The sequence below is a fragment of the Idiotropiscis lumnitzeri genome, chromosome 10, assembly GCF_059441095.1.
Source record: "Idiotropiscis lumnitzeri isolate Australia: NSW breed Sydney's pygmy pipehorse chromosome 10, RoL_Ilum_1.0, whole genome shotgun sequence".
Classification (NCBI taxonomy): domain Eukaryota; kingdom Metazoa; phylum Chordata; class Actinopteri; order Syngnathiformes; family Syngnathidae; genus Idiotropiscis; species Idiotropiscis lumnitzeri.
In genome coordinates, this window is record NC_142400.1 from 21,304,934 (window position 1) to 21,316,683 (window position 11,750).

The window sequence follows — 11,750 nt, forward strand, 5'->3', positions numbered from 1 at the left end:
CAACATAGAAACGCGCATGACATCCACTCACTGGAGCACCTCTGGACCCGGCCCCGCGCAGCCATAGACATTTTACGTGAATCGGGGGTCATCGCCTAGAGGCCCACACACACTTTACAGACCCCATGGTGATTTAAGACAGGGGTGGCCCAAAACAATTTCGGGGTGCCCTTGTGTCGCAGCGATCCCTCTACGAAGGCCGCTGGGGTTGATCAACAACGACAACGCTATCCAAGATCACCTCCAGCTTGTCGCCGCCAGTCGCCATCTTGAGTTCTGAGTTTGTCAATACAAAAGAGCTTGGACTGTCACAAATAACTTGCCATCCTTTTATTGAGTCACTGCTTTCTCTTGAACTGTATTGGTCTGTTCGTTATCCTTTTTGAAGAGTAACATTCTGTAGTCAGCAGTGTTTTGAGTTCATAACGTTTTGATGTATGTATGATTACTTTATCCAGTATTAAAAGTGTGTCCACGTGTCTGATTGAGCAAAGTTCTGAAGTTTAGGCAAAATACTAACTGAAAAATAGTATCAGGCATTATACCAAAAAGAAAAAGAAAAAGAAAACAAAATGTCATTATCTGCTGAAGAAACACGTACCTTAGAGCACCTACACTCAAGAACCAGGAGCTGTAAACGAAATCTAATTGAAAAGGGTAGAAAGATGCAAGAACAGGATGCAAAGAAACATGAAAAGGCATTTAACTAGGCTTTACAAGTCTTGGAAAGAATTGGCCCATGATATTAGAACAGGGCTCCAAAAGGGGGCGTGCCAATCGAGCATAAATCTCGTCACAAAAAAGACCTTGAATCACTACAGAATCTTTTCGGGGGGGTGAATTTTAGTCCTGATGTTTAGTACTGAACAGTATGAGTGGGCGAAAGATAAGAATACAGCATGGAAATTGACCAGCTTGAAACTGGTCAATTTCACGCCGAGATCAACGAGTGTTCATTGCTACAAGCACTTCAAAGATATCTGTTTTCTCAACCGCTTTGCTTATGATAAAGTGTTTGCAAAAAGGTTGGTGTGATTATGCAAGCACAACAAATAAATGTGCCCCCTCCTCAAATTAAATCCCCCAAAATATATTTCACATATTTTATCTCATGACTCTTTCCTCCGCTCCACTTCTCACTGTCTTAATGTCTTGCTTGCCCCCTCAAATCTAAAATGTGTTTTTCTCATGTCATGTTTCTCAACTCCCCTCCATCTGCCCTTTTCACTCTTCTCTGATTACGGGCCTGCTGCCGGCTTGCTGTGAGGGATAGCTCTCTGCAGCGAGCGGAGACCCAACTTCCAATCACCCTGCAGTATGCAAATGAGCATTGCAGCAAAATTCAGATGTAAATCAAATGAGCTTTATTAAACTTGTTCAGTTTCGTGCAGTGACATAATTGTTAATAAATTACTAAAAACAAGCGTTATTATTTTTCTTGAAAATCTTTGTTCAGCCAACAACAACAAACAAAACCGTATAACCAAGTTCTTCTAGTAGCTTAGCTATTGCCTATTCACCTAAATCAGGCCATGTGCGCACACGGGCCTGTCATGTGTCACAGCACAGGGAGAGAGAGCACTGTCCACTCCCTGCCACAGACTGAGCACAAACAATCTGTGCGTGCAGACTCCTAAATAAAGCCCATCCCCACCCACTTTCTGCAATCTGGCTGATATATTACAATTGTATCTTCACTTTTCCACACCTGCAAAACTTTCGGCAGACCAACCTCGTGTATCTCACTCTCCTTGGGGACTCAGGCTTGTAAACGAGTGATGTACACCTTTGTAGAGATTGATTGCATTAAATTCTGAGATGGCTGTATTTATTGCACTCCATCCCTTTGTACACGACACATGTTGAGCTCTGCCTTTGGTGTCTTGAAATGAGTCACACCTCCGGGTTTGTCCCTTGCCAGGATCTCATCTGGTCCCCAATAACCAGATGACTGCATTATCTAATTAAGAAGGGTGGTGACACCTATTGCCTAAAAATTGAGACATTTTTGTCAGTGGGAGACCAGTGAGTTAGCCAACTTCTCTTCATTGTGGACAACCCTTCACATCTTCAGCATTAGCAGGAAGATTGTCTCTAAGAGACTTATTGAGCTGCACAGTACTGCTGGAAACAACAATTTAGATCATCTTTTATTATTCATTTTATTCATTTATTTAACAACTCTCCATCATGTGTGAGGGAAAACACATCTGGGCACTGTGCAATAAAGGTTAGACATACTGTTTTATGTGTTATTATATTACTACCATTATTTATATCTCTCAATTCGTACTCATTGTGCAAATATGACTTTCAATGTATTAATTATGCACACATACAGTTTTGCATAATACATTTTTATAATTCAATGTCATAGCAATCTATATCACTGACAATAATATTAAACTTCCTACTTTACAGTAGATTACAGTAGCATAATTATTTATTACTTACACATACCAACATGCAACGTCTAATTCCTGTTTTTTTCATGCATGGCTTGAAATAACCGCCTTAATGCCGCTCTTGTATTTTTTTTCTTCCTTGTTTCTCTTTCATTATTCCGAGTGTATACTGCATGTTTGAAAGGGATGTAAAGATTCATCGATATAAACTACTCAAAATATGCATCGATTTAAAAAAAATTAAAGAATCGATTTGCAACGCTGCTCTCTCATGTCTGTAGTGGGAACTGCTTCGCAGTTTTTTCAAACTTCCCTTTCATAGCAATACAGTGTTGGAGTCGGGTCATCATGGAAATGAAAAGTAGTTAGTAAATCAACCTTTAAAAGCCAAACTTACTCCAATGCGTGCTTGTTTTTTTGTGCTCAAGAAGAAAAGGGTCAAATAAAGACTCAACAACTGATTAGAGTTCCGATATTTAGTTTCTTCAATTTCTGGAGTTCAGGAAATAGTACAAAGACAGATATCTGGGCGGCTTTTTCTTAATCTCACGAGAAAACTGCACTCAGGCGAGCATAGTCGAAAAATGCGCGCCATCTTTCAGCCCAGCTTCAGTTTTTATAGGAGTTTTTTATGTCAAGGGTAATGTAGGTTGAATCGGTTGAATCGGTCGTCCTCGCTCCCTCCCACGGCACGGGTCCATGTCCAAGAGAAGGTCTTCCCCAGGTTAGTCATCGTCTGGATAGTTGATGATGGTCGATTCCCGTCTGGTGCCGTAGACTGGCACGCCAAGGCTGGCCTTCTCCGGCGGGCCGTCCCTCCGTCTCTCCGCTGGCATTCTTCTGTAATCTTGTCGGTGTGTAAGTGTATGTGCAAGTGTATGTGTGTGTATGTGCATGTGTAGGTGCAGGTGTATGTATCCGTGTCTGTGTGCACGCGCGTGTATGTGCAGGTGTATGTATATGTCTGTGTGTGTATATGCGTGTGTGCATGTGCTCCGATCTCCAATTGTTATGTCTTTCGGAATGTGTTTTTCTTTTGATAGCGTCTGTGCGAGTCCTCCAGTGCCCAATTTGGTATGTTTTGCATCGCTACAGCCAATGTGCTTCGGCGTATTTGTCCATGAAGTGCTGTGAATGTGAGGGCAGCTCATGGAAATGCTATGTGCGCAGATCTATTCTCACTACTGAGAATTTCAATAAAGTTCACACATTTAAACTAAGTAATATAAATTTAGCATATGAGAATAATATAATAAATCAGTAAACATCAGTTTACCCTAGTCGGGTCGATCCCAATCAAAGTTATATTAGACATCAAAAAGTAACAAATTAACTAGTGCCGTCCCGCGATTAAATTTCTTAACTAAATAATCGCAACACTGCCATAATTAATTGCACTCAATCACCTTTTTCAACTTGTTTGTGAAGCTTGTATCAGTCACTCGAATAATATATTGTAATTAAAGTAGACCCACCAAATTTTATATCTATATCTATTTCAATTCCCATACTGTTGTAATAGCTTTCTTTGAATATAATCTAGACAGTGGCATCCTCACAGGCATTGCCCCCAGAAACAATTTTCCAATGTATACATTTAGTTTTGCCGATAATCACCACAATCCAGCAGTGTTGGTTCGCAATAATGTCCTAATGATATCCAGCTAATATGGCAATGTTAGAATTTGGCTTTGCAAGATGGGCAAATTATTCCTGAATTAAATAAAATTTAGTTCACTGAGTTCAAATATACAACTGTTTAGAGATTACAAATTAAGCCCTGAGCTAACGCTCCAATTCTGACCGTTTTTTTTTGACAAATCTTTAAAGCAACCCAAATGAAATAGTACCCATTTATGAAAACAAATAAAATAAAAATCCCAAAACTATAATAACGCAGATACCAAATTAAACCATTTTTTACGGGAAGAATAGGTGCTCTCCAAGACGTAGACAGCTCAAGACCGCTGCAGTCTTCACCTCCTATGGTCTCCCGAATGCCCCCATCCACCTCCAGGCTGTGCCAACTCTGATTCTGTCAACTGGGGGGAGCGTGTAGAGACAGTAAAACAACTGGGGGAGCTGTGGAGCAGAGCCCAAAATCAGTCGGGCCCCGTGTCCACAACCCCTCCAGCAGAGACGCACACAGAGCTACCTCTCCCGAGTGACCCGTCTTGTGAAATTTTGAAATGTAGTGATGTTCCCCAAACCGAAGAATTTGAAGTGGGTGTTGAAATATGATATCCTGATAGTGACGCGGAGTATTCAACAACTATGGGGCCTAGCTCTTTAGTATGAAGACGCGCATCGATCAATGTGATTTGTGGCTCTGCGAAAGTAAACAATTCATACCATTTCCGCTGCTCAGGGACAAGGCACGCATGCGAGGCAACGCCGGTAGACATAACAAATATATAATCCTAATGCAAGATGTACTCCTTACTAAATTTGGATGAATGCATTTTGATAAACCAAATCATATGTGCGATCATATGTACAAGTTCAGCCCCATCCGGAAATGCCACTCAAATTCCAGTGTTCGTTTAGTCAATGGCAGTGACTCAGGCAATCTTGAGAGTCCACAAGGAGGATAGTGTTGTTGCTCACTGGGAGATGCGGAAGGAGCTCACAGAGCGTGGAAAAGCTAGCCCCAGTATCAAGCACCATCGACAAACTGTTGTCCATCCACCGTCCCCGGAATGCAGGGACCTGGCAGTCCTCGAACGCTCCGTGGCCCCCTGTCATGGAATGGGGTACCAGCGGGTTGGTGTCAAGAGTGCGTTGGGAGGCAATGCGAGCTTAGTTGGAGGAGTGGGTAACGGTGGCGCCCCCTGTGCTGGTGGGGCTCTTTGTGACAGGTATGGCGCTGGACCACAGGATGGCAGATTCCAGGAAGTGGCTCGGTACGGACAGCTCATCACCCAGTGACCCCACACCGCGCAGCAAGCGCACACCCCACTCACAACCCCTGTCTATAACCACCCCTACCTCTGTTACCGCAATCCCGACCTCGTTGCCCGGCCTGGTACGGACAGCCAGTCTGCTGTGGCGCCGCGTCACCCGAACCTTGCCTAGGAGCAGCGGAAGTGGAAGGAGCAGGTCCAATGGGAGCCTCATGCGTCGGCTGCTGCCTTAGCTGCCCCCCCCACCTTTTTTTTTTTTTTTTAATATTTTTATCTCTCTTGGCATCCTAAACCTGCAAGTACAACAATTTTAGTAAAGCTCCTTAATCCAATTTCATGTTTTGCTTTTCTGATGTCGTGCAAAATGATGTAAAAAAATGTGTTCTACTTAGACTGATTAGCATTTTTTCATTGATGGACTGTTTCACATTATGTCCGTAACCGGAAGGACACGCCCTGAGGACGGCCAACTGGGACAGCTGTGTAATGTCGACATTATTGGATGGGTCACTGCCGGAAGTCTCACTCTATTCACGTCTCGCCCTGGCCACATAGACCAGGCCTGTCTCCCCCTTCCCCACCTGAAAGATACAGCAACATCCGCCCCAACGGGGCCAGAAATATCTGATTCACGGCACAGCCAATCTCACCTGAGGTGTCCCCATTCAGCTGGTGACCGTCATGCTGGTCTGTAGGTCTGGCCCCGGCCTCAAGTAAGGACAGTTCCTGACAACTAAATTTTGTCCCAAATGTAACTCTGGCATCCCCCCTACGGAGAACCTACCCTTGCGTTAAGTGAGTAATTTTTCATAAAAAACAGCGCCACCGCCCCCTTAATTGAAATTAACTTTAAGTATCACCGCTGTGGTGCCAGATATTATGGAAAAGTCAAAACAATACAATAAAATTTTGCCCTATCCTGGACTGGGTGTGTGTTATCTATTCGTGCACCCAATGTGAATAATAATGAAACCTGCGGGGCACATGAGCAGGCTAAAGCAACAACTATATCTTAATCTGTTTCGTGGACCCTAAATTAGAATATCTTATATCTTCCTCCATGTTGAGGAGAACCTCCGGGATGGGCGTGATGAGGCGCTATTTGAAGCGTTCTCCGGCTTTCTGGTCACACCGGGCACATGTCACCTCAAACCTGTGGAGAAAACGGGAGGAGTGGCACTTGCAAGCGAGAAGGGGTAAATTACCTCCCTTCTGAAACTTTCAGTTTTGCATAAATTTTGTGTAATAACGTCAATCAATCATTCACTTGATGCTTGAATTTAATTAGTCCAATCTGTCTCCAATAACAATTTGAAAATCAGTACTTAGGAGTGCAATAGGGATTCAGGTTGATCAGGCCTGTCCGCCCATTGCATCCTACGTGCTGTAAGGGCTTACCGGTGCCCTCAATCAGGTTTCTTTCCTGAGGCCCGTCCCTTAAACATTCACTCAAACCACATATACATACAAACACTTTTTCTTTCACACTTTCATTCACCAAAAAGATACTTTCCAATTCCACACAGAGACCCCTCCCTCGGCGCGTCCGCCTTGATTACACTGAGATTTGTGCTGGCAGATCCTTAATTTTGCCTCAATTTGGCCAGCGTATGCCAAAGTTTACAACTGTGATGTCCCCGTGATGTAGTTTCTCCTGTTCCTTCTGGACGTAGCTGATGATCCTGCACCTGTGACGTCAAATACCTCATAGATGTGGATGTTAGGAGTCTGGTATTTATGGAATGCTGTCATGTTAGCGTCAGGGTTAGCGTCATACACTCATAAAACGTCTGTCGTCTACCTTTGTCACATTTAATACACATCAGTTCATAAATCATCTACAGAACTATTTAATCCAACTTTATATTTAGTAAACCAATCTCCAATTGCGAGACATCTCTTGTTCTAAAGATTTTCTTTCAACATGATCCGAGAATATTTCAGTTAAAACCTATCCCAAAACCATAATCCCTTTGCTTAAAACTTTAAATTTTAGTAAGACTGGCGCTGTTCTGCTGTTCTTCAGGTGTCTCTTGTATGTTTTAGTGTTTTAGTTTGTGTTCTAATTTCCTGCTAATTTATATTTATCTTATCTATTAATTACTTTATTACCTGATATGGAAAGTGAAATGCGCTATATCAATTAAGTTGTATATTCTTTATGTCCAAAAAAAGTTTTTAAATCCCAACTCGTCCGCACATACAAAGAGTGAGAGAAAAAAAGAGAGAGAGAGAGAACATGAGAGAGTTAGGGGCAGGGAAATCCAAAAGGGTCCTAATGCTTTGAGTTGATGTTTAGATGCACGCCTCCAAACAAAGACGTTCGTTTTCAATAGGCCTAATTAATTCTACAAATTTAACAGGTCTTATCAGGAGCTATATAAGTGGCCAGTGCTTATGGCACTAAAAAATCCTTAACAGCCAGTGACACATCAATCTTGCAAGGAAGCTGCAGTATGACGTCACTTTGACCTAATCAAGGCTCATATTTTCTTATGGGGAACACAAATTCCTTTACTGACCTTTATTTATGCCAATGGATCCTTAAAAAATTTTCTTCATGCAACATAATAAGAAGAATCAAATTAACAATAACCTACAGAGAGTAGGCATTAAGGAAACTAAACAAAACTATAGTAGACCAAACAACCAGCTATGTTTATCAGCCAAAGGGAACCCAGACACACACAGTGAAACGAGGAGAGGAGCGTCAGGAGAAGAGACAAACTGGGCTGTGAAGGGATGGGTTGTATGGAAACAAACATAAAGGCCGCGGGCCACTCAGGGCCTCAGTGTTTTCCACTCCTATTTGTCTGGAATTATTAAGGGAAAAAATATTAACTCAGAAAAATCACAAGTAAAATAAATAATATTATCTGCCCACAGAACAGGAACATTTTACGTGACCAGATTTAGAAAACTATTAAAATAATAGTAGGCCCATATCAATGACAATAGTCTCAAAATAAGTAGTCTTAAACTTGTCAGTTTTCAAACTGTAATATTCAGAACAGTATTCTTAAAATGACTTCACTCTGGATGGCCGCAGCCACGTGCTAACCAGCCAAGCCGAGCACCAAGCCACAAGCAAAGTGAGCTCAATCAATAATATAACAAAACTGGAACAACACAAGAGGGACACAAGAACGGTTAAACTCATGAGAGAAATTCCTCTATAATAACATTAAAAAATAGACACATTTTCCAAAATGTTAGTCTTCTGCAACTTGTCAGGCATGCAAGGATCAAATTCCGACTGAGGGTATCAGCGTTTCAAAATGGCTTAACTAATGATTTGCATCGTTTGGTGTGTATTTGAGCATAAATTGAAGAACACTATTATCTGTTAATTCATGAAATCCTATTCATTTTAAATGCAAAAATAGTGGTTTCTTGGTTCTCGATATTGCTTTCTACTAATTATTTTATGGCCCCTTTTTGTAAAGTAAAAATTGACTGCCTGTATGCTTTGCAGGCCCTCCCCATGTGTCAATCCAATGGGTCATATATGGAACACTCATAACGTTATATTAAATATCGATATATATAGTGCAGAGGTATTCAATTAAAAGTCACAGAGGTCCACAACTAAAATTTTTCCAATTCAAAGGTCCGAACCAAAGTCCAACTTCCCTTAATTACATAGTTTTTGTATCCACGCGTGATTGATACCAAAACAGCAAGAGCGTTTTTGAAGTCGGAAATTTCAGCACCCAAAGTACAATCTCCCTCTCATTTTTTTTGGGCACATACCACATTTTTAATAAGCAGATGACATTATGCATATTACAGAAGCAAAACAAAACATTTTGTATTCAGGTTAAATAAAAACAAAATTAAAAATTAAATGAGGTGGTTAATTAATTTATTTTTTTTAAATTTCTTTAGCACAGTGCATTTCCTCAGTTTTATTCATGTGATTTCACTCCCTTCTACATTAAAAAATGATTGGTACTCAAGAGAAGTGAAATATGTTTACAGGTAATTCTTTTCGTATTTATAGGTAGTTTCATAATAATAGTGCAACGCAGCATAGTGTATAGTTTTTGGTTCCATTCAAAATATTTACACGCTACATGCCTACTTCGTTCGTGGCTCGCTACAGCATCAAACGAGCACACGGAGACAAGCGTGGCAGCAATTTACAATAACAATTTCTGACACAGGCAATTGTAGTTAGCACACACAGGCTACCGTGTGCGCCTGATGGAACGTCGCACGCGATGTCCTGTTGTGGTAAGCTAACGTAATGTTGCGTCTACGGTAGATTGTGGCGGCGTTAGTCAGCGAACTCACGTGTATTAAAAACCAAAAGATAGTTTTTATTTACGCGTAATTGACATCGAAACAACAAGAGCACAAGCGCTAACTCGCGACCACTCTCCGCGTGTTGCGTTTTTGAAGTCGGAGATTTCAGCACCCAAAGTACAACATGACACATTTGCAACAAGTCATTGATGGCAACACACAAGAATAAAAGACAACATAACTAAGACCTTCAAATATAGGAATTGATAGTGCTAAATATAATGGGAAAAATGGGTAAACAATTATGTTTTGTTGAGCAATGTTATTTCCGACTATTTTTATATGCATCACAATCTCATTCTCTCTCTCTTATTTTTTAGGCACCTGCCACATTTTGAATGTGCAGATGATAAGCAAAACATAACGTTTTCTATTCAGGTTAAATAAAAACAAAATAAAATTTAAAAAAATCAATTTAAGTGATTATTTTAGTTATCTTTAGCACGGTGCATTTCCTCAGTTCTATTCATGTGATTTCAGTCCCTACTATATTAAAAAATGTATTGGTGCTCAAGAAACGTGAAATATGTTTACAAGAAGGGCTAAACTGAAAATTGACCGATACTGAAATTTATTACAATAAACGACACCATTTTGACCATGTCTGTAAATTCTGTGTTTAAAAAAAAGAAAAGTCTTTTCTGCCTGCGGCTATGTTCATGCCCCTTTAAGACGGCTCCAATGCGTGTCGTCACGCGACTCCACCCATCTGAACAAGAAAGAAAACTGACGACGCGATTCAAATCAAGAAGCGGCTGACATCTGAAGATGAAGTAATGTTAGTTGAAGTTGTTCCTGTTACGCTTGTCCCGAAAACAAATTCGACATCTGTCGTTTGGAAATGTTTTGGGTTCCATAAAGATGATGTTTGAGCAAAAGAACACAAACTACAAAGACATGTCAAGCATTTTGCATCCACATCCGACTTGTGGTCGAGTCGCCACATGGATCCATGTTTGAGCCTGACTATGCATTACATAGACGACAAGTGGCGACGGCGCACCAGAGTACTCAACGACACATTTTCCTGATGATGCACACTTGTTTATTTGGCTTGCATTGACATTTTTTCATTTTGTTTACAGGCCACACTACCTCCTTTGCACATGGCATTGTTTATATTGTTTACAAGAGACCTTAACACAAATTGAGTAAGTAAGTTGCTCAATAAAAAAAAGCAGTTAATATGCATTTCCTGCATTTATTTTGGTCTGCGGGGGGAGTTTATCATGCATTTATCGTTATCAAGGTAAAATTGCTCAATTCATCGTAATATTGATTTGAGGTCTTATCGCCCAGCCCTACTGCATTTAAATCTACACTTTTACCGCCTTCGACCATCGCGGTTTAAAAAAGCAAGAATATACGCTAGATTTTCGAACGTTCTGCAGTTACGACTTCCGGGTGTGTTGATTCCGCATAGCACTGCCCCCTCACGAGTGAGTATCCAATCACGAAATGTGTTCATCAACTTCAGCGTCAGGCCAGCGAGAAGGCTCACTGTAACCAACTTGTGATCTGATTGGCTATCGCAACTGTCTATCAACTCTGAAAGCTCATTGCCTTCGATAGAACAGACGCCCAGACGATTGTATCTGAAGGCCTCGGACGAGTTGTGTGTGCTACTGGTAATGTGAAACCTGCCTGGCAACACGAGCAAGCGCAATTCTACTTGGATAAAAACTCTCACCTAAAAATACAACACAAGGATATAATATGACATAGATGAAAGGAATTATGTTAGGCCAGCAGAGAAGGCCTTGCAGGCCTTGAATGGCCACCACTGACAGAATCACAATCAAGTTGTCTGAATTTCATAAACAAATTATTTTCTTCTGGGAAAATGTTATGCCCACAACGTTTATGGAACAACATTGTCAAAACAATGAATAGTAAATTCATCTTTTTATGTATAATGATGGTTCTAAGACTATTGATTGAAGAATGTGTTTTGTTTTATGAAAAATGTGATTGATGAAAACAAATCGGTCCATAAATAAAGTTGTATTGTATTGGATAAGGTCTTGGAAGCAAATATATTTCATGATAATGGTAGAGAGGGGGATGGCACGGTGACCGACTGGTTAGTACGATGACCTCACATTGCAAACATTGTGCGTTTGATTCCGGCTCC

At 40.9% G+C, this 11,750-nt stretch overlaps 1 long non-coding RNA gene across 1 annotated transcript in view; it reads right to left on the reverse strand.

Annotated features, from left to right (window-relative positions):
• Positions 1-2,866: 2,866 nt before the first annotated feature.
• The window catches only part of LOC148329651 (uncharacterized), a 9,749-nt gene continuing 865 nt past the window's right edge, over positions 2,867-11,750 (reverse strand). The window contains exon 2 of the long non-coding RNA XR_015845685.1: positions 2,867-6,461. This is a non-coding gene — a long non-coding RNA (uncharacterized LOC148329651). The remainder of the gene's footprint in view (positions 6,462-11,750) is intronic.